Here is a 27,139-nt window from a genome sequence, read left to right as displayed (position 1 = left end):
GACATTGTTTTGTAATATTTGACTTTTACCGTTTTTACTTATGCTGTTACATACCCCTAAACACTCTTGTGGATGACGGATCTGCCTTATAAAAAGACTTTGAAAGCAGACTCGCTGACCTCATCCTCATGCGCTTACATACGCTTAGAAATGAAAACCGGGTGATGTATATGAACATGTAAGACACTCCTTTGAGATTTGATTTTCGCATGCGCTTAAATGCTTTGATGGATAACTGCTGCATACAGAGTTTTTGAAGGTGGACTAATCGTTCTTGTTTCCATGAGTTTATATACACCTAAACTGAAACCTGGGTATACTTATGAGAGACTCCTTACCTTTCAGTCCAAACCAAATGTGGGCACCCGCACTTAGCTGTGCTTTTGCTTCATGTGAAGCTAAAGTTCTCTAAATGTTGGGAATATGTTCACGGGCTGACTGATATTGGCTCAAGTTGTGCTGCTTGACCCGCCCCGTGCTGTTTGCTTGTCCCATCTCTGCTGTCAGACAAAAATGCGCTAGGACATGCACTGGCCATGACATAGCACTTTTTTCAAGGACTTTTAGCCATACTGAGCAGCAGCTGTGGTGCTATACAACATGGCTAAAAGACATTGGCAACGCCAATAATTCTGGTTTTGCCAAGCCAAATTTCCTTTGTCAGTGCTTGTTTTCCTTTCTCCAATTGCAAAATGAGAGGCTTTTCTTAAGTGAACTTCGTGCCAATATTGCTGACCTATAAGAAGTGAGAAAGGAAAGTATGTCTATTTTTTGTAACACAAGCCAAATTAAAATACCTATAAATTAAGTTTTCAAATCTTTCAACAGTTATCAGCAGTAAGGAAAGCAGAAATTGAGCAAGTTTTTTGTTAACTCTGCAGTGTGATAGATGCAAAGACTTTAATAAGATCAAAGAAATAATTTTACTTGGTGATGCGCAAATGATAAATATTTGCTAAAACCCCACATATTTTCGTTTGTGTGCCATATAATTTTGTCACTAAAACTGTATGTCTGTGTGAATTTTGTAGCCATTTCAATAGAAAATGGCTGTCTGTAAATGACAAAGTGCTTCCACATCATGCTTTTGTAATATGTTTGCCAGAGTTCTCCAAAATGCACCACTGGCTACATGCCATTTCATATTTCCCTTTGCTAATTCACCACTAATACTTTTTGGGTTCCGGAGTAGCTTGCTACTTGCCGTAAAGCGCTTCGATAGCTCGCCAGGATCAAACATAGATACAAAATTGCAGGGGCAAACAATGTGAAGGCAGACAGGACAGTAATACAGAAAACTTAAACTGAAAATAGGTGAACATGGCATTGGAGATGGATAATTCAGAATTTTTCGAAAGGGAAGAGGCATCCTGACTCATAGTAGAGGGTAAAACCTGCGTATAGATTTACTAAAACTTGCACAGCACCTTATTATGAAGCGTTGAGTGCCAATGATGTGACCATCAGCATTTGTGCAAAAAGGCAGTTTTTTTGCTCAAAGTCATACATTGCTCAACAACGCAAGAGGCCTCATGTGAGATATATACTTTACTGTGGCGTATGAATAAAAATTTCTACACACGTATAACCACCCTGGTATAAATCGCATCATATGTGTAATTTGCGTAAATTAGATGTGTCCATCATAAAAAAATATGCAATTTTCCTTTTGCCCATTATTGGCTTCTGCTTTAATTTGGCTCTAGGATTTCATGCAAAGCCAGTCGCCGCTGTGCTAGTAGATCTGGCTTTGCATCCAATACCAGGTGTGTTTGCACTGTCCTCATCCTATCACTCTTCCTTTGCGTACAATAACTGGGGTTGGTTCTACGGGACACAGAGCTTTTTTATGGTGGACTTTTATCTCCTTTTCATAGCAAGCATGCTCGATGTAAGCTGTATAAAAAGACCATTTAAATAAGAGAGAAAGTTGCAAGACCTGGTTTGTTAAACCATACTTTTAGTCTTTTGACAGTTACACAAGGTACTGGGCAAGTGAGTAGTGGCACGCTGTATGAGATAAAAAGTGCGAATCGATATCAAAAAGACATAAAAAAAAATAAACAAAAGTTGGTTTTGCTGTTACAATATTTAGGATAGTGAGAATAAGACTTTAGATATCCATGCTCTTGGTATATTAATCCAACCAGTCCAAAACATGAATCATGTAGACATTTCGACCCAGATGCTAAATTATTCATGGCTTTTTGTTGCCAAGAGTAAGGGCCTTATTTAGAGTTTGGTGGACAGGGTAATCTGTAACAAAGCACTTTAATATAGCGCCTAAATATTTGCCCTTGTCAAAATACGTCCGATAATAGCACAGTTTAGTGCTGGGTCACAAAAGTTTGTGGCCACTGAAAAAAAGCAAATTTGCCTTAGGTAAACAGCTACAAATCTGCATGACTCTGAAGAAAGAAATAGCAGGCCTGAAGCTCTGACTTGGAAAAGGCGCCTATTGGAACGTTAGATGAGTGCACTTTTGGAACTGCCTGAAAAACCAATGATTTTTTTAGCCAATGTATCTGGAAAATTGTACTGTTTAATGCAGTATTGCTCAAATTTTCTGTTAGGAGAACCCATCTCTAGCCACTATGCAAATTGTCAGGCACCAAGTCAAAGATTGCTTCCCCGGAAACATTCGGGGCTGGCATTTAAAACATTTCCAGTGTGGCCCTGGGTTCCCAGTCAAGGCCTAGTGGAACTGCTCCACTGTCACGGTATAGACATTAACAGTGGACTCTGTCAATTGGTGCCTTATCTCAGGACCTTCAGTGGTGATTCTACACTTGGAAATAAATAGCTTCCATTTGAGGCTAGTGGACTACAAAGACCACATGTACCCCATCTTCTGGCTCTTCCATCAAATTCAGACTCTGATTGCACTGTGTAGTTTTTTCCTACGGCGTACCTTTTTTACATGCTAACCATTGCTAAACTCTTGAAGGGCTGCAGCCCACACGGGGCAGATTGCGTCCACAGTGTGGTCACGTTACATTTTCTGTGAAAGTCCCAGCTCCGACGTGCTCTTACGTAGCAGCCTCATTTTGGAAAGGATGAGCTGTCTTGGTTAGGTTGAATGACACCTCTGAATAACTCGTGCTCTCACTCCTCATCTACGTTCATTACCATGCAGGTGCTTACAAGCCTCCTCAGGCAGGCGAGAAATGCATCAATTGATTCTGCTTTCTTCTATCTCACCTGGCGCAGGTTGAATCGCTCATAATTAATGTTAAATAGAACTCAAAATGAGTGCTCAAGGCTGCTACTTTTGATTCTAATTGTCATTCACACTAGAGTTGGGGAGGGTTAGGAAATTCATGCCTGCTTCATCACCTAATCATTGGAGCAAAAGAAAAGGATTTGCTGCACTGTCCATTTCTTTGGTGCACTGAGACAATTATCCACATACAGCAACTCTAATTTTCAATGTGGTGAACATAAGGCTGGAGAAATGTAGAAAGGAGTGCAGAAGAGCTTTGGGAGATTGGTGGTATTTCTCCACTCACGTTGGCTGTTGTTGGATCAGTGTGGCAGGCCACTATGTAGATGACAGATTTTCAGAGTGATAGAATTGTTTTGCACAAAGACATGGCTCACACACATACCATGATCCTGGAGCAGCTTAATTTAGGCTCCACCTTTTACATGTCACAATTATGCAATTATATATTCATATACAATATTTGATTTCCTAAACATGTGTGATGAATTTAGATCTATTAATGGAATGTTCTCATGATAGAGACCAGGGATTTACACATAAGAGTGTAAATGTTCAATTAAACAATTGTATTCATATTTTATATTATTCACATTTTGCATTTATTCTTAAAAATTTACATACGTTTGTATATTTATGTAATCGAAGTTCATGTTGGATATTGAGTTAACTTAGCCTGAATACGACCTCAATTGAAATGTGTTTAACCTTGCCAGTATGCTGTTTTTCCTTTTGCAGCTGCATTATAATGCTTCTCTTTAAGAGAAATGGTCATTGTTTGAATTAGTCAGTCAATAGTGAGGCCTGCAGGGAGAAACCTGGCAACGAACTTGAAGAAATAATAGTCAAAGGAGGCCTTCTGTTTTTCACATTCCATGAAGGTGGAATGCTCAACATTGCGGTCCACAGTCCCAGTTGCGATGAGATGGGAAACTTAAGGGAGGCTTCGGATGTTCCTCTCAGTTAATAATTTGGTTGGTTCCTGGTAATGTAGGAAGAGATGCGGACGTTTTTGAAGCTTCAGCTAGTCTAATGGTTGTTTCCATGGTTAGCTGGGCAGATTCCTTCTAGAACCTGAGAGGTAACAGTCCTCTCTGCTGAAATTCCCAAGAGTGTGAAGCTTTACGTCAAACAGTTATTTTCCATTTTTTAAGATCTCTGGTCCAATATCTAGCTTTTTGTCAAATGTGGTGTAATTCCCGTTGAGCAGTTTTTGCGGTAGCGCTGCCTAAAAAAGTCCATGGAAAATGCATGGGGAATTTGCACTTTGGGACCCCCCTTTCTTCTCAACCACTGCTTGATGGATCACCCTGAAACTTTCCCAGAGGGAGATAAGGTGGGTGAAATGATTTTTGGAAAAGTTTTTGTAAAGATTCGTCAGGTGCCAAGGTTATGTAAAGGGGGGGCCGCTCGGCCCTCCCGCCCACATGGCAGTGCGGCGCCCCCCTCCCCCGGCCTCTCGGTGGTGGGGGTGCGTCGCGGGTCGATGAAGCGCGCGGCGCGCCCCCACCACCGATAGGCAGATGCCTCCCCCGTGACCCGGAAGCGGCTGTACTGCTTCCGGGGCAGGGGGGCGGGTCGGGCGGGGGGCGGGCCGGCTGGGCCGGCGACCCCCTGGTGGATCGACGCATTAAAAGGCCCGGGGAGCGAGCTGGGCGCCCTCTTGCCCCTGGCTCGCTCCCCGCATACCTCTTGTGCCCCACGCTCGGGGCGTATAATTTTCTTTTAATTTTGTTCTTTGTTCCTTCTGCAGCGGCGTGAGCGAGGAGACCGGCGTGGCTGTCGATCGACCGGTAGGGTTGTGGAGGCACGAGCCGTAGCGCAGAGGCACTGTTGTCGGCCTTTGGTGTTGCGGGTCCATAGGAGGCAAAGGCGCGATCCCCAGCGGTGGAGGCAGGGTCATCAATCGGTGGTAGATCGGACGCGGGTGGGCCGGCCTCTCCCGGGTGAGTGTATTCTGTCGGCAGGGGGGTTTTGTGCATTGGTTTTTTTCCCTGGGCGAAGCAGGACCCAGCAGGGCAGCCATTGGAGGGGAGACCAATGAGAAGAAGGTGCTTGTTTTGACTGTGGAAAGACGGTTAATAAGCTGATTTTCGAGATTGGGCTGGTGGTGAGACTGGGTGGGGGGTTTTCTGGTTGCTGTGCAGGGCAGCCACTGGAGGGGAGACCAATGAGAAGGTGCTTGTTTTGTCTGTTGAAAGCTGGTTTTTGAAGCTGATTTTCGTGATCGGGCTGGTTGTGAGACTGGGCGGGGGTTTCTGGTGGCTGAAAGTTTTTCCAGGCACTGGGATTGATTCCACAAAGTCTTTTGCAAGCTACTAATATTTGTTTTTTTCGTAGGAAGCTTGACTGTGGTGTTTTTTCCAGTGGCAGACAACAGATCACGGGCGCAGAGCACAGCAACGGGCTGAGGACACTCGGATCATCGGTGGTAAGGGGAGTGAGGCGGGCCTGCACTTCATTGCTTCTGGGGGGCCGTAGGGCTTGAGACCTTCCTACGAGGGGTTGGCACTCGCCCACACGCTAAGACTAGCTTGGTGTGTTTTGCGGTCACAGTTGCATGGTGCTTACGGCCATCTTCACATCCTCCATCTGAAAGAAGGTACAATTGCCTGGGTTGGCTAGGATTAGTTTGCATTGAGTATTGTGGAGTATGCCGGGGGCACGAGTTAATAAGAGTGCCCGCATGGAGCAAATGATGCAGACTATGATGCGCAGGATGACGGCGATTGATAGGCGCTTTGGTAAGGTGGATGAGTTAGGTAGGAGTGTGGCAGAAATTAATCAGAGGTTGGATGGGCCTCCTAGTCCACAAGGCAGGCCAAGAAGGATAATCAACCCACCACAGCCTAGAGGTGATTTTGTCACCCCTCCTAAGAGGGGCAAGTCCAAGAAAACTGCAAGCGCAACGCCCAAGAATACAGCTGAGGGGGAGGGAATGCCAGTGGGAGTGCCTAAGGATACTCCCGTGATGCCTCCAAAGGCACCGGCTGGGCCAGCTCCTCCTACGCCAGCATTGCCGGTTGCCCCACTCGGGGTCATTGCCCCCGTCAACCCCGTGAACATTGCCCCCGTCGGGGTCCTAACCCCCCCGAATAACGTTGTCCCGGTCGAATTGGCCGCCCAGATAGCCGCCGTTTTACCCTGGTTACAGTTAGGGGGGGTATTGCCATCTTCTCAAGATCATTCAGCGGAAGCCTTGAAACTGGTTGAGATGATTAAGTTGGCCAGGGCGGGGGAAGGGGCACCATTGGCACCAATTACTCCCCTAACAGGTTCCGCCAGCGAGCAGACGGCAAAGAAGGATGGTGCTACGTCACAAGGCATTGACAGTGGTAAGGATGTGGCTTTGCCATTACTTAAGGATGGTGCTATGCCCTCAAGGAAGGAGAATTTGGCGCAGCATGTGTCTCAGGCTGTGAAAGAGATGATCTGGGCGGGCAAATATATCAACAAATTCTCCTTGCTGATTGATAATACGGAACTTGAATATGCCAAGTCACAAAAGGAATGGATGTTGCCCAGTGAATGGAGAATAGAGTTGGTTAAGTTCCGAGTTGAGGAGACATTTGTTAATTGGATGAGGGCCTTTTCTGTGTTCAGTGCCATTACAGCTGAAAGGTCGCCCAATTTACAAGCAGAAATGGCCTGCTACCAGAGCAGGATTGCCATGTGGAGCGAGACACAAGTGAGGAACGGGTGGAAGGAATATGACATTTCATTTAGGAAAGCTAAAGAATTCAATCCCTCTTTAGCATGGGATATGGTGGATTCCCTGTCATGGTGCAATCAGATAACTGGGGGGGGGGGGCAGCAGCGATGGGGGCAACTGGTGCACAGAAAATATACCCGACCAAGCCCCAACAGCCCTTTCGGCATGCGCAAGGAAGTGAGGTACCAGGAAAGGGTAAGGGTTGGGGGGATAAAAAGGGCGTATGTTGGGATTTCAACAAACGGTCCTGCACTAGGGCAGCGGGCACATGTAAGTTCAAACACGCCTGTTCCTTATGTGGGCACCCCTCACACCCCGAGACCTCCTGCAGATTTAAGGGTGGCAACCAGGGCTCCAGGGGGAGAAGGAAACCTGAATAGACAAGAGGAGGGTTTAGTATCACACACTCCCATTGACGTCATGGCAATGATTCCCTGGCTGAACAGATACCCAGATCACGCAGCGGCTAAATTACTTCAGGAGGGTTTTTCTTGGGGTTTCAGGATACCGGCAGGAGGGTACAGGTAAGACTGAGTGCAGGAACCAACTGTCTGTAAAGCATAACCCAGGGGTAGTGGCTGCAAAAATTGAAAAAGAATTACGCCTGGGTAGGATAGCAGGACCATTTGATGAGGTGCCAGTGCCCAACTTTATTTGTTCCCCACTCGGCGTTGTCCCTAAAAAAGAGAAAGGAGAATATAGACTCATTCATAATCTCTCAGCCCCAAGGGGGGCATCCTTGAATGATGCTATAGATGAGAATGTCTGCAGTGTAAAATATGCCTCTTTTGATCAAGCGGTGGTGATACTTAGGGGCCTGGGTTCAGGGGCATTGATGGCCAAGTCTGGCATAGAGTCTGCATTTCGTCTTCTCCCTGTACATCAGGGGGATCACCACCTTTTGGGGTTCAAGTTTGATGGGAAGTATTACATGGACAAATGCATGCCCATGGGTTGTTCGATCTTGTGTGCCTATTTCGAGACGTTCAGTTCCTTCTTGGAATGGGTAATTAGGCAGGCAACCAGGCATCAGCAGGTCATGCACTACCTGGATGACTTTCTCTTCCTGGGCGCGGCTGGGTCTCAGAAGTGTGCGCGGGCATTGCAGGAATTTTGCGTGCTCATGCGGGCTCTTGGGGTCCCGCTGGCGCCTGGGAAGACAGTGGGGCCAGCTACTTGCTTAGAATTTCTGGGCATTGAAATAGACTCTGTGGAGGGTTGTTTCAGGCTCCCAAAGGAGAAGGTGTCAAAATTCAAGGAGGCACTACGCGCGTGCCTGGCCAAAGAGAAGGTGCATTTACAACAGCTTCAGGAAACAGTGGGCCAGTTGAATTTCGCGTTGAGGGTGATACCAATGGCTCGCCCCTTTTCTCGCTCAATTGCGCAGGCTATGAAGGGTCTGCGAGAAAAACACCACCGCACTAGACTGTCGCTTGAGGTACGCCAGGACATGCAGATATGGATGGCATTCCTGGAGGACTTCAACGGCAGGGTTGTGTGGTCCGGCCCCCCCACTACTTCAGCAGAGTTAGGTTTATGGACTGACGCTGCTGGGAGTGTTGGGTTTGGTGCCATCCTTGGAAACAAGTGGGTCACCCACAGGTGGCCGGACGAATGGGTGTACAGTGAGTTGACAACCAACATTGGTTTCCTGGAGCTGTTCCCCATATGGGTTGCATTAATGGTCTGGCCAGAACTTCTGCGTAACAAATCAGTGATATTCTGGTCAGACAACATGACGGTGGTGGAGTGTATCAATCAGCAAGCGGCACGCTGTAGGTTCATACTCCGCCTCTTGAAGGAGATTGTGTTGAGATGCTTGAAATTGAATGTTATATTCAGGGCAAAACATGTACCAGGTGTCATTAATAATGCAGCTGATGCACTCTCTCGCCAAAAAATGCAGGTATTCAGGGAACATCTTCCATCAGCAGAGCCTACACCGACACACTTCCCATCAGCACTCTGGCAGATTGGTGCCCCAAATTACAGGACCTCGTGGCTGCTAGCTTAGCCCCCAAGACAAGGACAGCGTATGAAGGGGCGTTTGGTTCATATTGCACTTTCTTGGGGCGAGACTGGGAATCCAAATGGGCTCTAGAGAATAGTTTTACAGATTATCTGGGTAAATTGCATCAGGAGGGTCGCTCAGTTGCAACAGCTAACAGGCATAGGGCAGCTGTCTCCTTCTACGCACAAGCAAAGGGAGTAAAAGACCCAACTAATAGTTTTGTGGTGCGGAAGGGTTTGAGGGGTTGGCGCCGCTTACAGGGCAGCACGACTGACACTAGGAAACCAATAGGCTTGGGGAGGCTGACGGCATTATTGCCTGCATTGCATGACGTCTGTAGTTCAGACTGGGAGATACAATTGTTTAAAGCAGCTTTCACATTAGCCTTTTATGGAGCTTTGAGGCTGAGCGAGTTGGTTGCAGCCTCCAAGGCAGATAGGCAGGGGGGTATCCAATTCCTGAACACAACTATACAGGGAGACACATTGTGGGTGACAATTTTTAGATCAAAAACTGATCAGGAGGCGCGGGAGGAGACTGTGGTACTGCACAGGGCAAGGGCCAATCCTTGCTGCCCGGTACACCATGTGGAGACTTTCATCAGGCAGAGAGTTGGATTGTTGGGTGGGTCGCTCTTATTACACGCTGACGGCACCCCTTTAACCAAATACCAGTTCAGAAGAGTCATGGAGTTGACTATTACCAGGGTGGGCCTTGACCCGAAGGAATTTGGCACACACTCCTTTAGGATAGGCGCAGCCACTGAGGCAATCACAAGGGGTCTGCATGTGAACAGTGTTAAAAGAATTGGGAGATGGTCACCCAATTCCAATTGCTACAAATGTTATGTGCGGGTACACATGTTGTAAAGTACCTAGAGTTTTCTGACGTTGGGTTGTTTTTTCTGGTTTTGCAGTTTCTTCGCTCTGTGACGCAGGCGGAGAACTCGTTTCGGGTCATCATCAAGATTTATCGGCGACTCATCGCGTCGTGAACAGTCAGTAACACAGGACGCGGTCAGGCAGGGTTTGGATTGTTGGTCATTCATATGTTAATCATGCTAAACATGTCTTTTTTACAGGCAAGGGTAGAAGGGAGCTAGAGCACAAAGGTTTGTCCATCTCCTTCTTTGGGAGGGGGGGTCTCTGTCTCAGTCAGTTTTGGGGATTCTTTGCAGAGTTGGTCGCCCAACATGCAGCACCACCGGCGGTGGTGATTCTTCATCTGGGGGGAATGACCTTGCTAGACTGGGTAGGAGGGTCCTCCTGGAAGAGATTGTCTCAGCAGCGGGTTGGGTAAGGAGGGTGTGCCCTGACTGCACTGTAGTATGGTCCCAGCTGATACCGCGGCTGCAGTGGCGTGGGGGTGATTCCGTCAGGGCATTTAATCACTCGGTAAAGAGGATCAATACCAAGTTAGAAAAACTTTTCCGAACCACGCACTTACAGACCATCCCACATGGGACTATTTGGGGGGATGAATTGTACTTACAGGATGGGGTCCATTTGACTGAGGCAGGAAATACAATATGGTGTGATAATATCCTAGCTTGGTTGAAGGGCTTTGTGAGGTAGGGGTGACCTTCAGGCGGGAGTTGTGGGGGGCCAGATCGTTGGGAAACAATGCTGGCCTGTGGTGGTAAGGTCATGATCGGTGAGCAGCAATTTAAGGTTCTAGGGGGGGCGTCACCATCCACGGAGGGGGCGGCCCAGGGGGAGGGGCCACTGGTCCCTCCTAGAACTTCAGGGGCAGGAATATCCGCTAGCTGCTAAAGATGTGGGGGAGGGAGTCACGCTTTCTTTAGGCTGGTAGCCACCCCGCACATACATCATGACGTCAGCAAATGACGCAGAGTGTAAGGGCCCTCCTTGTTGGTTAAATGGAGTTCACGATGCCGACGGGGTAGGCGGTCCACTGTCGCGCATGCGCACCTGTGAGTAAGGGCGTGGTTAGTAGGACTTGACACCGGTTAGCGACCTTGCCGTCGGGCCAGAAATGTTAGAATGCAAAATTCAGGCAGGATGTTAGATTCGGATAGGAAACACGCTGTATTAGACTTTTGTTAAGGTTAGCCTTTGATATTTGTCTTCAATACTGTAGATCTAATGTCATGAATTTTGCATTTCTTAACATAATTGATGGAATGTTGATATTCATCCTTTATTGTTTTGTATAATAAATACGGCCGGGGGGTTCCTGACCCCCCGCCTTCCAAAGACAATCTGCCTATGTCAATCCTTCAAGGTGGTGGGGGAAGCTGGAAGGGGAGGGTAGCCAGTCATGGACCATGTAAGCAAACCAAAAATTGCTCTTCCTTTGGAAATAGAGATCTAACTTTAACTATCCTGTGGCAGCCCGCACTCTATAATATATATATATATACTGCACTCAATTTCTCTGTATTTTTGCAGGATTTTATGTCACTTGATGATGTGACATACAACCGATCAAATGTGTGTCTTGCTATGAATTGTTATTAGGTTTTAAGGCAGACCACACATCTAATTAAAGACTAAATATAATGTAGGATTTCAGGAAAGTTGTCCACTTGCCCTATAACGTTACTTTTGCACAGGGAGGACTTCTAACGTTTGTATTAAAAAAAAATTCCCCATGACTATTGGTGGAAATAATAGTAAGAAGAGGTTTAGACATGTTTTAAAACAGAAGATTAGACATCCTTGACTTTGAAGATTCTAGTCCCGGAGCAGAACAATTTCACTTCACAAATAGTTTAGTTCAAGAAAAGGGCATTCCATATCCCAACCGCCGACTCTGGACCAAGTTTATGTGCTCGAGTAATTGGCACTATTTTCCCAGTACTCTGAAAAGCAAAAATAAGCCCTCCACTGTGTGGGCCTAAATAACCACAAAATCTCGTATATTTTCTTCACTGTTTCATTAAAACTCGCCTGCATCACTGGGCCCATTCAGCTCCTGTTTTGCTTTCCTACTTCGTTAAATTTCGCCTCGAATCCAGTTACACAGTTTACATTTCCTGTTCCTGCTTTTTGGCTTCGCGCTGCTCTTATGTGTGAAACCCCAAAATGGCACTCCTAGGTAGTGCCAAGGGCTAGTGGGCGGTGTATAACAGGCCCCCACAAGCAGGCGACATCTTGTGCTCTGTAGTCTTACATGGCAAATGAAAACAGCCGGAAATGTACTTTTGTGTACATAGAAATGGCCCGGTGCGTATTCCTGCGAAAAGCTCGGCTGTAGGGTCACACCAATTAGGTTCTTCATTTTGCTGTTTATGTGGCACGCCATTAGAAAGGCGTCTTTCAGACCTTCGCTGTACCACTCTCACCCTTCTAATGCAGTGCTATTAACGCCAACAGGAGTTTATTCAGCATGGCCTTTAAATAGACAAATAAGCTATTGCCGAGCACAGGTGACGAGTTCTGAACCCGATTGCTATAAATGTGCTTCAGTGCTGAACTCGTGCATCAAAAACGTCTTTGTAAATTCGCTTTACAAAGTATTCACTTTGGGGTACTAGGCTCTGGAGGAATAACATGCCTGATCGGTTAAAGTCAGGTTCAAGGGAGTAGCCAAAAAATTAAAATACCTCAAACCGAAGCTGTGATGGGAACAGGCTTGCAAAACAAGTGAGCCCAACCCTCCCTGGAAGAGCTACCTAGCCTCTTCCATCCAATGTTCTATCCCTGCATCCTTTCTCCCTTCCATCCAGCCGCTGATATCCACTATTTCACCTTTATAGTCCGTCATCCATTAATTCTTGCATCCATCATTAAATCTTTCCTCAAACCATTCGTCAGGCAGAGTCTCAGCTGTAGGTGCTGCCAGAAGTGAGCATTCCATAATCCAAACTCAGCTCTGAGGTCTAAAAAGGTTTTCAGCATGCCATCTGAATATAAATGGGTAAGAGTGAACAGACCTTCATCATACCAGTCTTTCCACATATAGGGGCTGCACTCTATATTTATTGCAGTATTACTCCAGAAGGGGACTTCTGGAAAGGGGAATGTGTGTTCGCCTAAACTCTTGTATGTGGCAGAGCAGACTTGTAGTATTTCTGCAGCATGGGATTGGTTAGGTATCTGAAGAGCTTAGGGCCAGATGTACGAAGCTTTTTTGCATTTGCCAATGCCCTGATTCACAGAATGGAGCCATTTGTGAATGCAAAAATGCATTTTCAAATGTACGAAGCCCAAATGGTAACCTGTTACCGGATCACAATTTGGGAGTCAGAATCAGTTTTTGGAAAGGGGTGGTTAGGGCATTCCTTCCTATTACTGATTTGCATTGGTATATACAAATGTTTTGCAACCAAAACGCGGTCGCAAAACATTGGCGTTTTACCACCAATGTGAAGTTGGAGGTTATTCTCAAGAACCAATGGTCCTGGACCAATTATTCAAGGACGAGTTAGATTAACAGAATTAACAACTTATTTGAGCTTACATTAATAAGCTCCCAAACGTCTGTAAATCGTGAAAATAAATTTTCAGAAAAAACACTAAGTATTATTACAATAAATGTATTTAGTCATTTAAAGGAACAATCATTAGAGGGTCAAGAAGGTAAGAAAATGTTCTAGGGAACGTGTAAGAATGAGTGCTCAAGTGTATATATAGGAGTCAAGAGAGCTCAAAATGTGTAGAAAAGTAAAGGGAATATATTTACAAGACTGTACAAAACTGATAATCAATAAACAGTTAGATGCAACCTGGCCACATGCAAATTATTCATTTGAATTTGTAAGGAGAGTTTCCTTAAGGCTGTAAACAGGGGTAAAGGGGAAGGGGAAATTGGTCCAGGTGCGGTGGGGGTAGCGTCGACGTTTCGATCCGGTTTATCAGCACAAGAGGGACTTTAATACCTCAGCTATGCGGATCTTTCGCAGGACAAGGGGATGGGTGAAGTGACTCTACAGAATAAAAACAAGGAACTTAGAATTGGGACCTAATATCTTGCCCAAGCGTGGTGTCTGCACATCAAATGGCGGGAGTAATGTATTAAACCCACTTCATCACTCTTGCAATGCTCAATTTGAGTCCAAAACCTGGTTACACCAATGCCTGCAATTCAATAATAATAACAACAGTTGTTGTCAAGGGTCCATAAGGATTGTACACTAAAAGTACACAAGGACTGTCTATAGCAACTCACCCATAACGTGGCAAGGACCAGCTAAGGACAATTCCTGTTATTCAGTAGATATAGACCATGGCGGTGGTGCCCAAACCATCCATGGAACGTAATATTCAGATCCGTATTTGTGGCTAAAGTTGGTTGAATGAATCCGGCAATCCAGGGCACAGCGTGATTTTTACAACTAGAAAAAAAGAGGGAATTCTAATTAAAATGCTAACTAAGGAGCCCAGGCGTTCCTAGGTGGTGGTCGGTTGTGAAAGAGAACTACCTGGAGACGATCTGATCGACGTCCTTACTCCATCGCGGTAGCAGCCAACTGAGCAGCAATCCGCAGTAGCATTTATACTGAGAGAAAGGGGGCGGTGGCCTTGAAAAGGGGCGGTGTCAACCACACACTAGTAAAAAGGGTCGAAAGACTCAATAAGTTCTCAGTTTCTACAGCATTACTGAAGGCCTCAAAGTGCTATGTCACAGTTCTAATATTTGTAAATACATACAATTGTTCAATGTATATTAAAACTGACAATGTACAATTAAGCAACAAGCCAGCTCCTCTTTTGGTGGTGTCTTCAATGTAATTCCAACACGCCTCAAGGTGCAAAGTCAACATTATAATATTTAAGATAGACTCAATCGTTCAATGAGTATTTGAAACTGACAGTGCACAATTAAACAAAAAGTGCAGTCTCACAATCCAGATTTAGGAATCAGTGTGTATAGACAATTAGCGACCAGTGCTGAAGCTTGGATATATTCACAGACGAAGTACGAACATAGTGGTATGCAATTATTCACATATGACATCACAATTGCACTTCACATTGAACATAAATACAAACATTTAAAAAAAGAAAACAAACAGTAAATTACCACATCTAAAGGCATAGGACGCCAATTTTCAGTAGGAGCAAACAGGATTGGGTTAAACAACAATATGTGTTACACAGGCGATTGCCATAAGATTATGCATACAGGGCCTATTGTCAACAAACATTGCTGAGTGTGGACACCTGTCTGGTGATCTCCTCGTATTCGTTTAGTTCTCTTGCTACAGTATCAAAGCGATGTATACATCTATACTCGCGTAGGCTCAGAACTCTACCAAAATCCCCTCCCCTGGGGTTTCGGTGTACCTTCTCTATTACACACCAACGTAGGCTCTCCGGTGTGTATCCAAATGATGTAAAATGTTCCACGAGGGGTGCTCCCTGTACCTGGCACTGCATACGACTGCAGTGTTGTAGGATACGGTACTTTACCTATTGTATAGTTTTTCCTATATATGCAAAAGCACATGGACAGGAAATGGCGTAGATTACCCCGCTGGAGTTACAGTTAGCGTGATTATGAACTGTGTGTTTGTAGTTGTTGTGTGTGAAAGTTTTCAATTCATGGGGCATGCCCTACATTGCCCACATTTAAAATGTCCCTTCACGGGCGGGATTTTCCATACTGTCATCTGTAAAGTTCTCAATTCTGTGGGTAATAGGGATTTCACAACATGTTCCCTTACATTCATGCCTTTGCGGAACGCATGCATGGGTGGTGGTAGTCCACCAAGTTCATCTGTTCACCAGGTGCCAATGGTTGTCTTGATCATTAGTCCCTCTCTCTTTGGGTTCTAGAAGGGAATCTCTATTGTTGAACCATGCACATTTTCGCACCTTTTTTAATAGTCTGAGCGGGTAGCCTCTGTCAGTCAGACGTGACATAAGTTCAGCTGACTCTAGGAAATAGTCATCCTTTCTGGAGCAATTTCTCCGCAACCTTAGGAATTGCCCAAAGGGCGGTTGTCCCTAAGGTTGCGTGGATGGTGACTCGAGTACCGCAGGAAAGTGATGCGTTCACTCAGAGTGAGACTGAGAGACAATCCTTGGGGGCCACCTCAGATGATCTTCTTGGGCTCTGAGGAGAATGGTGGAAGCTGGTTTCTCGGAGTTCTTTCGGTGAAGGATGAGGAAATCCATTCGAGGGCATCTCCCTGGACTCCGATGCGGTGGAGTCTGTTGATCAGAGACAGTGAGAAAGTGTCAAAGGTTGCAGATAGGCCCAGGAAGATGAGGGCTGCTCTTTTGACATGGTCCAGGAGGGCCCTGATGTCGTTGGTGGCTGCTATCAGTGCTGTCTCTGTGCTGTGGTTAGCTTGCAAACCGGATTGGGAGGGGTCCAGAAGGTAGTTGTGTTCCAGGTCTTTGGTAAGTGGCTGGTTGATAACTTTCTCGAGGACCTTTGCTGGAAAAGGGAGTAGCAAAATGGGCCAGTAATTCTTTGGTTCAGCTGGATCGGCGGATGATTTCTTCAGGAGGGGGCTTACTTCAACTTGTTTCCGGCCTTCAAGGAAGGACACCACAGTGATGGAAGTGTTCAGGACTCTCCTGAGTACGTCACCAATTTTCTTGCTTCTGAGGTTGAAGATGTGGTGAGGTCAGGAGTTTTTGGGTGCTTCAGAGTGCACTGAGTTCATGATGGAGATTGTGGCTTGAGTGGTGAGAAGGTCCCAGATGGTGAGCAGATGTTTGAGGTTTGTGTTCGTGGTTGTGAGTAGGGTGATACTGTCAGCGCCGGGGTGGAGGTTTGAAGTTTTTATAAATGGTTGAAATTTTGCCATGGAAGAAGTCCACCAGGGTATGACACAGTTTTTGTGAGGGAGTAATGTCATTCTTGGTGGCTGCGGTTTTGAAGAATTCCTTCATGATGTCGAAGAGTTCCTTGCTGTGGTTTGTGCTGGCTTTAATGTGGTCTGCTAGGGTATTCATTTTTGTTTTTTTCAGAAGTGGATGGTGCTGGTTGAGTGCTGTATTGAAGGTGGTGCGTTCTTCCATCTTTTTACTGGTGCGAAATTTCCACTCGAGTTGCCAACAGTTGCACTTGGTGGATTTCATTTCCTTGGTGTACCAGCGGGCTCTTTTGGTGGGTCCTTTGGGATTTACTCGCTTGGCGGGGGTGATTATGTCGGCGCATTCTGTGATCCACGGGAAGAAGTTTTTTGCTGTCAGCTCTGGGTTGGGTGTTGAGTCTGGGAGGTGCGAGCGTTGTTCCACTGGTCTTCTGTTATTTTTTTCCAGTCTCTGTGCTTAAAGCTGGGGTGCGCTGTGCTGGGTTTGGTAGGTTCTGTGATGGTGAAGTGCATGCTGAAATGGTCGGTTCAAGTGAGTTGTGCGACGTGGTTTTACTAGACTCTGTTGCTGGAGGGAAAGATGTGGTCAAGTGTGTGTCCTGCGATGTGAGTGGGTTCAGGACTAGCTGCATGAGGCCAATGTTGCTCATGCTTTCCAAGAGGTCAGTTGTGTTGGTGTCACTGGGGTGATCAAGGTTGAAGTTAAGGTCTCCTAGGGAGATGTAGGGCTCTGAGTCGATTGCTATTGGGGCGATGAGATCAGGGATGGCGTTGCAGAACCACCCAACAAGAACTCCCTCTCAAAGAATAACCCATAGACAAACGTAGCCGCAAGTCCAACTACAACTCTCAAACTCCTCCCGAACCCACTAACTCAAAGACCCAACTGCAACTGCAACTTCTGATCTCCAACTCCGAACTCCGAACACTGAACTCTGAACTCCTCCATAATGACAAATGAGGGGTTGTTATACCTTTTTATGCCTTACTTCATACAAAATATGGCAACTTTAGGGGCAGACCAAATGTTCTGATTGGACAGTTCGGGTTATCAATAGTTCATTGCACTCTTCCCAGTTCAAACTGGTTCTGCATAGTGACTTGGCACAAGAGTTCACAAGTTGTCACTGTCCTTCCAATTACCATGCGGGGAACAGTAGATGTATCTTTTCAAGGCAAAAGGGTCTTATTGACAGGTTCATTCTTTGCCTCTTCTTTCGTTCTCATTTAGTCATCTTCTGGCTTGCGGTCAAGTCCCCAACACATCGACCTTGGCAAGGAACACGATGTCAGGAGTTCATGTCACCTCGTGATCTCAAGAACCATCTGGGCATGCGCAGAAATCATTGTGCGCACAGGGTGGCATCTGCTTCAGAGAACGCCATCTTGAGTACTGCGACCTAGTAGGCCCGAACATTAACTAAGCAAAAATAGACATAGCAGCAATTAATATGTAGAAATGAAGGTTCTAATGTTCAAACCCATACTAATCCCAATGTATATTAGTATTTTCCTAGCTGCAGCAACATTTAAGGTGATAATACTTACCATATGATAACTTTAAGCCACAATACAATCATAAAGCAATATAAATCATGCAATTTTACTATCTCACCACAATCTAAAGTTAGTTTGCGTACCAATGTTAATTATTTAATTTTGCCATGCAATTAGCAATTTAATCACAGATGTATTTGTGTTTATCAAGGTGCAAATATTGATCAGTACTACTTCCACTGCAAACATGTGATGTAAATTAATGTTAGAATGATTACATAATTAATTTCATGCAAATTAGAGGAGGTATACAAAATCTTGTTTTACCTGCTCCATCACAGCGTATGGTGTCCCTGGAGATGATGGTGATTCCACCCTAGTGTTTGTTGGTTCAGTCCCGGAGTGTTATTTTGTAGCCTTAGGGGGGAGCGATGGCGATGTCTGTTGTGGAGGCAGGGTTCAGCCAGGTCTCTGTGGGGAAAACGACATCCAGTGTGAGGGATGAGATCGTGTCCCACATCTCCATGGTTGTTTGCAGAGTGATCACGTGTTAAGTTGAATGCACTTGAGTTGTGTCAAGGCGATCTCGGTCTGTGTGGTGGGCACAGTCACATTTGCAGTGTCTCTGGTGTTCTTGGTTGCTTCGGTGCTGCAGGAGAAGCGGCAGTGCAAGCAGGAGAACGGTCCTCTGGTGGTGGGTTGGAATGCGTGGCAGCAGTGGTTGTTGATGCATACAGGCTCCAGAGCTTGGAGGTTGGCTGCAGTGTAGCTACACGGAGTGGGAGAGCCACTGTTTCTTGCGCTGGGCGAGGTCAAGATATGGGCGGGCACAGACGGGCTTGCCTTTGACACGTCATAGGTAAGCTGGCGGCAAGCCCGCTTTGCACGATTGCGCAGCAACCTCCATAAGAAGTCCTGTGAGGTGGGAGAGGCAGGAAGCAGGAAAAACTGCAGGATCGGGCACTGAATGAAAACAAATAACAAACAATATTAAGCAGTACAGACACTAGAAATAAACAACAAGCTAGAAACAAGGACAGGGGCAATACAAGGCAAGGCACGCTAAGTGTACCATTTGAAAAATAAATGCGGTCAATAGCGAGCTTGAACAAGCGCACATGGAGCTGTAGCAGAGTATCAGTGCCTGTGTGTTACTTACAGCTACAGCGGTGAGCGATTTTCTTGAACCTGGGGTCGAGGACTAACTCTGGTTCTTAGAAGCGATTCACCGGGAAGCCCCGGGCAGCACCAACACAACCATACCCACTGCAATGCACAGCTCTCAGAGTAATTTCATCCTTAATGATGGGGCAGGTCAGCTGGTGATCAGGTTTCTGCGAGGACCTCTGCATCCGTACATCAAGTTAGACTGAGGCCCTACATACATATTGGCTCAGCAGTCAGTCACTGACAATCATCTCTGTCCAGCAATTCGGCCTCGAATCCCCTAGTATCTCATAAACCACCTGAAACCCAGCAGAGGGCTTCTTCTCACCTATTAAGGGTGACTTGAGTGCGCATGCTTGGAGCTCTACTAAGGGGCGGCCATTGCAGGCATGGCTAACCTCTTCCTGCTAGGGTTCGATGTGAAGTTAAAATACGTTACACTAAATTTGATCAAAAGAATATCTGTTGTTTACCTTAGCCCCGTAGGAATATTTAAGTTAACTTAGTGTATGTGTTGAATATAGGGGCCCTCTTCTTGGTTATGTGTCCAGAATCCATGTTACCCTATTCCAGTTCTCTAGGCTCCCTGCAGTCCATTTTTCATGGCCATGTGTTCATGTCTCAGCTTACCGACTCTTTACTTAAGAGTCAATACCCATGTCTCCTTGTCCCTATTACTCTCTCTCGCTGTTCTAGTGTCAGTGTTCCCCTACCCCAGTGTCAGTGTCTCCTTGTGTTTACTTAAGAAGACATTTCTCCCTGTTCTTATGTTCAGGTCTCATTCCTTTCAGTGTATGTTACCGTGACTCCCTCCCCTTAGGTTCATTTCTCCACTGTTGCATTGTTCATATCTCTCTGCTTCTGTGAGTCTGAGTCCCACTGTCAGTCTTTGTGTCTTACTGCCACCACATTCAGGTCTCTTCTTTGTTTCTATGTCCATAGACATGTCTCCCTGTACCGTGGCCTATGTCACAAAGCCCAGGTGTCCTTATCTCTATGCCGCTATATGTCTGGGCTCCAGTGTCAATCTCGGGGTCTCACTGGCTCCACGTCCAGGTCTCTTCCATGTTTCAGTGTCCATAGACTCATCTCCCTGTGCCATGGCCCATCTCTCCAGGTCCCGGTGTCCTTATCTCCATGTCACTGTATCTGGGAATATCTTTGTCTGAGTGCTGCGAAGTCCAGAAATCTTACTTGTTCCAGTGACAGTGGCCACTTCTGCCTACAAACAAGCTTCACCTACTTACTGCATGAAGGAGAGATGCCCCCTCATTAATAAGTTGGTGAAATTTTTATGTAGAATGTATTTTCGAACGATTGTTTATAGGCTTCTCAAGTTGACACTTACCATGCTTTTTTTCTACTCTATTTAACGAGTCCCCCCTTACATTCTAGTACTCACCTGTGCAGAAGTTGGTTTTTGGCACTTATGAGTCAGAAAAGGTGTTAACGTGTGAGCTGGGTGAGCTGGTAGTGAGGATAGTAGTTCTCAATTTTCCTTCTACCCCTCTCAACTTAATATTAATTTATTTGGAAATCTGGATGTGGGAGTGCGGGCCGGATAAACAGACGAGGAGGCTGTATATAGTGAGCCAGTTGTTGGCTTTTATTATCAAAGTCAGAAATAGGACAAGAGGATGTAAGCAATCCCTCGGGATCTCCGGGCGGTCGTTCGCTTGTAAGAGGTACGGTGGTCTCTTTAACTTCCCCGTCGGGTCGGGCTGCTTCTGGGTCTTCGGGTCTCCCCCGGAGGCTCATAGGGATAAATGAGAGACAAAAGGAGCCGTCAGTCCTATCTTTTCACCACAAACCCATACTGGGCAAACCCGTCACCATATCCAGTGGGTGATACAATTTACGAGTGTTTGGCCAGTCAGGATCACTTGTGAGGGTAGGGGATTTTTAGGTGTCGAAGGGATAAGGATGGGAGCAGGGGTACGCGATGATTCCTATCACATCTCACGGGTATATCAGGGGTGAATACTGCTGATTATGTCTGTTGGACGCCCCTCCTACGATTCTTACACAGTTTCCTCCCCTCCCTTCTCCTCCCCCTCACTGTCTCCCTCCGGTCCCTGAATCGGGGTACTCACCGGCTCCGCCGCAACTCTCCCCCGGAGTTGCGGCCGCTCTCCAGCCTCCTCCTGCGGGGACCACCAGTCTTCGCACCACCGCTCGTCGTCCTCTTCGTCTTCTCTGCTGCTCTGCCTGGTATCTTCGTCCTCTTCCGTTTTCACGATCTCCTGTGTCTCCGTGTCTCTACTCTCCGATCTCCTTCTCTCTCCGGCGTCATCCTCCTCGTTGTGGTGAGATTGGTCCCTTTTCTCTGTCGCCGGGTCACTGCTTCCGGGGTTGTTCCCTCCTTCTTCGGTGACGTCATGAGGAAGAGGTCCCTGTATGGGTGAAATACGGAGGGGTGTGTTTATCCTCCTGGAGGACGTCGTGAGAGAACGTGGCATCGGGGTCCTAACTCTTCCCTGTGAGTAGTCTCCTTTACGATATATGGCCGCTGGACGGGAGTCGCTCGACACCCCCTCACACTGGACTTTTACTTCTTTGTGAACAGTGTCAGTGTGGCATGATTGCCATGCACTTTTTGCTGCCAAGCGATCAGCAGGTTCATCACAGTTGACTCTTGCTAGCAAACCCTTTATTCATCTCTCCCTGGATAGTTGAGATCTCTCAGGGTGACTCCACTATGGCTAGTACTTCTATATGTGTTGCGGTAATCTGGTATTTCTGGATGCTGCCTTCTCTATCCTTGTTGGTTGTAATTTGTTGGGCATCCGCAGGCTGGCTATCTAATAACTTGTCTTTATACTTGGACTTGAGAGTAAATGTACCCCCAGACGCCTTCTATCAGGCACTACCAATTCTTGCTCAATGAGAGCCGTAAAGCTCTAGGTCGACTAGTGATAGGAGACACCCGACTATTATAGATTCTCTTAAACCTTTACAGAATCCCAGGGCCACTGGAATTGAGCGATTGTGCAGCCTCTGCGATTTTCACATAATTATAGATTTGCAGCATTTGCCACATAATCCATCATCTGCTGCATAATCTGCAGATTTTAACAAGAAAAATAGCTTAAAGCTTAAATGTTTCAAAAGTTACTAAGAACCCAGCTGCACATGTTGTTGTGCAGTGGAAGGACTTTTGCAAAGGCTAACTGGTCACCTTTCTGTTGCTTATCGATATATTTGGGTATTAAACTGGTACTAATGAGGTGCAGCCAATGCCCAAACAGTGTTAACAGGTGTGAAAAGTACAAAATAATAAAGTAATACTTTTACAAAATGTGCCACATCACTCTGCATAATTTGCCTTGTCTTGCTGCATAATTTACTCAACCCTGCCACATAATTTGTCCCTCTCCTGCCGCATAATTGCAGTGGCCCTGCACATTCTTGACTGATTCAATTGTGTAAATATTTGCAGCTTGCTTTTTGGACAATGTCATCAAAAAAGGTCCCAGACTCCCAGAGCTGTACTCTCTTTCTGCCCCGTTTGCTGGCTTTGCTCTTCCTTCACTTGGCTAGAATTATCTATTGGATCATCAGGGGACCCAAGAGCTCATTGTCTAACACGTTCTGTCTAGTGCCTGGTTAGAGACCTGATACTGAAGACTCACTCATTTTGGTGATAGGTAAAATAATAGCTGGTTATGTTTAGATGGTTAGGATTCACTTTAGGTTTCAGTTACTGCAATACAACACAACAGACATCAAACAGTTTGGAAAATATTGGAGGTATCAAAGACAGTAACCTTTGCAAAATATTTGCAGCACCTTAGTTTGCAACATTATACATACGGCAAGGAAGGCACACCATAGCTTATGCATTGAGCGTGTCCAATCAAACGAGAGGAGTTTCAGATGCTGCTACAGACCAGTGCCTCAGGATTTTGAAGTAGATTGACAGCAGCAGCCAACCAACATATAGCTGCATAAAATTGGGTCCAGTGCTGCAGTAGGCTGGTGCAGACAGGTTGATGTCAGCAGAAACCACACCACCTTCAATCATTGGAAGTGATTCAGTGGCCATTTCCTCTACTGAGATGGACAGCAACTGACCAAGCCTTTCTCGCCAAAAGAAAGGTAGTGAGCGGGCAGCAGACATGTAAACCTACCTCACAGAGCAGTACAGCATGGTCAGCTTAAAAGGGATAGGTGTGCACAGCAGCCAAGCAGAACTATATAATTTGAGACCAGTTGTGGCTGCTACAGGACGGGGGTGATAGTAGGGCGAGGGGGGGGGGAGGGGGTGAATGAAAAAGACAAAAAAAACACTTACCTGGGTACGGCTGGCAGCCGCCTCTCCTCCGTCCTCTTTGTTTTCTTTCTGCCTGGAGGTCCAGCAGCAGGAAGCACCCGGGCTTCCCTTAGCCGTGGCTCGGCGCTCAGACGGGGACTGGGAGCCTGGGCATGTTCTCCACCCAGGCAGAACAATAAAGCGGGTGGAGAACGTGCAAAGTGTGCATGACTGTTTGGCCGGCCCTAGACAGCCTGACAAACCCTCATGCGCACATGGAGAGTGCCGCCACTTCTCCCCCTGCAGTGCTCTGGCGTCACAGAGCCCAGCCCCATTCGCACAAAACGAACAGAGCCACTGCAGTAGGAAAAAGAACAATGTGATATTATCAATGGATTTTTTCCTTAATGAACTGCTCGGAGAGCAGTGGGGCGACGCTCCTCAGCCCTAACGAAGGAGCCGCCACTGTTTGAGACACTTTCAGTCACTCCTGTCTTTTTAGCGAAAATATTTCTGCAAACTTAGATTTTTAATACTAGTGAAGGTAAAAACAAAACAATGAGTCCTGGAATGCACAGTGGTTTTGGCTAATTAGTTAGAACTTGCTGAAAGTGTTCAATATGACGCAGAGCCACTTAGCAATGATATGTGTGTATGCAACTCATCAGACGTGACTGGCAGCCATCCTCGAATGCGATCGTTAACGGTAACGCTGAGCACAATTTGTCTTGGTGGCAACAGATGGAGGTAAATTACAATTATTATAATACATTTTTAAGGCCCTGGCATTGGTACTCTGAGAGCTTTCAAATATAGGGTTCTCTGCAATCTGCAGGATTGAATATATGCATTTAAATGCTCATGTGTTAATATTTTATTGGTCGTTGCAATGCACATCTTACAGCAATAAGTGTCTGTGCAAGAGGAAAGAAGTCTTGGTGCCTCTGCCTAACTGGGATGTCTAACAGAGATGAAACATTAAAAAAAATCCTCATAGTTTGAAGGATCCATTCTGATCTGAGAAAAAGGGTCAGCGAGGGACCCTGAGCTGCAGGGCCTCTGGCCACTGGCACTCAGAGACCCACCTCTCTGGATTCAGGGTATGGCACAGAGACCGTCCTTCGGCGCACTGGCGCAAGGCTAGATAGGATGAGCACAGAAAGTGATGGTAATTTTGTGGCTGATTTTTTTGTGCATGGTGATACTGCACACCACCCCCACCTTCAAGGCGCATCTCCATCAACAGGATATGGACAGCAGTAAGTGGCCACATTGCTCCTGCCTCCTTCTGCAGGCTTAGCTTAAAAGCTCAAGGCCTGTTGCTTTTTAAAATATCCTTTGTATGCTTTCCCAACATTGAGCACACATAGCTATCAATGATGCAACCACTGCAGTGTTTGGGGGGCCTAGAGTAGTGAGGGCCATGTTGCACCAGGCATTGCTGCAGAGCCAGGACCGCTATTTTACAAGTGCATGCTGGGCCCACGCCGCTGACCTCCAGAGGGGTGCAGGAGCTTGTTGCAGAAGTCTCACTCTGGCGTAGGACACATAGATAATTAAGAAAAACTAGTGTGGGTGCCAAGTTTCATTTTGGCTAGAGCACTACCTGGCCAAAGGCCAGCTCTGTGCAAAGCCATTCACATTATGTGGATCCTACCTCCGTCGTGGAGCCCTCGGAGTTCTTTGCGCTCATGTGGATTAAGAAAAGGGGAGGTGAGAGAGTGGATGTCGTCCTCCAAGATTACTTCACTAATCAAAAAGACGCCCTCTGTAAGAGTGCCCAGTGCACAATGGCAGCTGGTGACATTTGAAGGTAGTGGGGCGAAAAAGTTTGGGAGGAGTGACCAGTGGCGAGTGTGCGTAGCATGCAAGCCTCACCATCATTAGAGGGACCAGGCATGGTCTCCCCCTGAGAAAAATGTAAAAAAGAATTGGCAAATGGTGCATTTTCAAGCAAATTTGAGAAAGCAAGAAGTTTAATAAGGCAGTTGTGAAAGTGTTGTTTTGACATTAAAAAAGAGATTTCATTAGTTAATGATGTAAGTAGCTGCCTATTCAGTATAACCACAGAACTTCATAACAGACTTTGAGATAACAATGCTGAGTACCTCACAGATTTCCTTATTTATTGATGGACCTTTACAAATGGAATCTGCCTCAGACTTCAGCCTTGCAACACTTAGATCGTTTTGCAAAAGACAATGGTTCATAGAAGGCCAATAGGTCCTTATAGAGATCTATTATCATAAGAAATTATTAATCAATTAAGCTCTGGCAGAAAAAAACTATACTGGATAAATGTTGGAAGGGACACAAGTGAGTATAGAAAACGGGTTCATTTATTTAACAATATTAGTTTTTTGCATATATGGATCCAGCGCTCACACAAATGTTATGTTATGTTATGTTAAAATATTTATACCGCGCACTTTCACCATCGGTTTCTTGGCGCTAAATGACAAATAACAGAGAGCCGGGATGAGATAATTAGCTGTATGCAGATTGGAAGAGCAAAGTTTTCAGAAGTCTGCGAAAGCAGTCATACTTAGGGCAGATGCGAAGAGCAGATGGCAGGGCGTTCCAGGTAGAGGGGGCCAAAACAGAAAAGGAGAGGCCACCATGCTTTTTCCTTTTAAACTTGGGAATCGCAAGAAGATTAAGAGTGGAGGATCGAAGGGTTCGGGAAGGAGTATACCGTGACAGATTAGAGGAAATGAAGGCCGGGGCAGCCTGTGAAAGGGCCTTAAAGGTGAAACATGCCATTTTAAAAATACAGCGTTTGGAAATAGGAAGCCAATGAAGACTATGAAGGAGAGGGGTGACATGCTGGAATTTCGGCTGGTGAAAAATCAGGCGGGCGGCCTGATTCTGCACCAGCTGTAGACGGTGAAGATGACAGGCCGGGATGCCAGCATAAAGTAAGTTGGCGTAGTCAAGCCTGGAAGTGATAAGTGCCATAACAACTAAGGTCAGGGCTTCTTTAGTAAGAAACCTGCTGATCTTACGAATCCGCCTGAGATGGAAAAACCAGGCTGAGGTGACCGAGTTGATTTGTGGCTTCATTGAAAGATCATCAGAGATAATCACCCCCAGGCTTTTGACTGAACGCACAGGGACCGGTGCGGTCCCCAGAGAAAAAGGCCAGAATGAGGGGTTCCAAGGATGGTTAGAGCTGCCAGCCAGGACAAACTCAGTCTTGGTAGGGTTCAGCTTCAAGTGACTATGATACATCCATTCCGCAATGGACAGCATAGTCAACTGAAAATTCAAACGGGAGGACGGGGAGGAGTCAATAGGGAAAATCAACTGAAGATCGTCAGCGTAGTTGAAGCTTGTAACTGGCGAATCGCGGAGGGAAGCTAGGAGGGGTTGGAGGTACAAATTAAAAAGGAGAGGGGATAATGCAGAGCCCTGTGGGACGCCGCAAGGGAGGGAAGTGTAAGAGGCAGAAAAGGGGGTGAGATGGACGGACTGAGATCGCAGATGGAGAAAGGATCTGAGCCAGTCGAGGGCCACTCCCTGGATGCCGGCATTGTGGACAC

The sequence above is a fragment of the Triturus cristatus genome, chromosome 1_2, assembly GCF_964204655.1.
Source record: "Triturus cristatus chromosome 1_2, aTriCri1.1, whole genome shotgun sequence".
NCBI classification, from domain to species: domain Eukaryota; kingdom Metazoa; phylum Chordata; class Amphibia; order Caudata; family Salamandridae; genus Triturus; species Triturus cristatus.
This window is presented reverse-complemented; position numbering follows the sequence as displayed.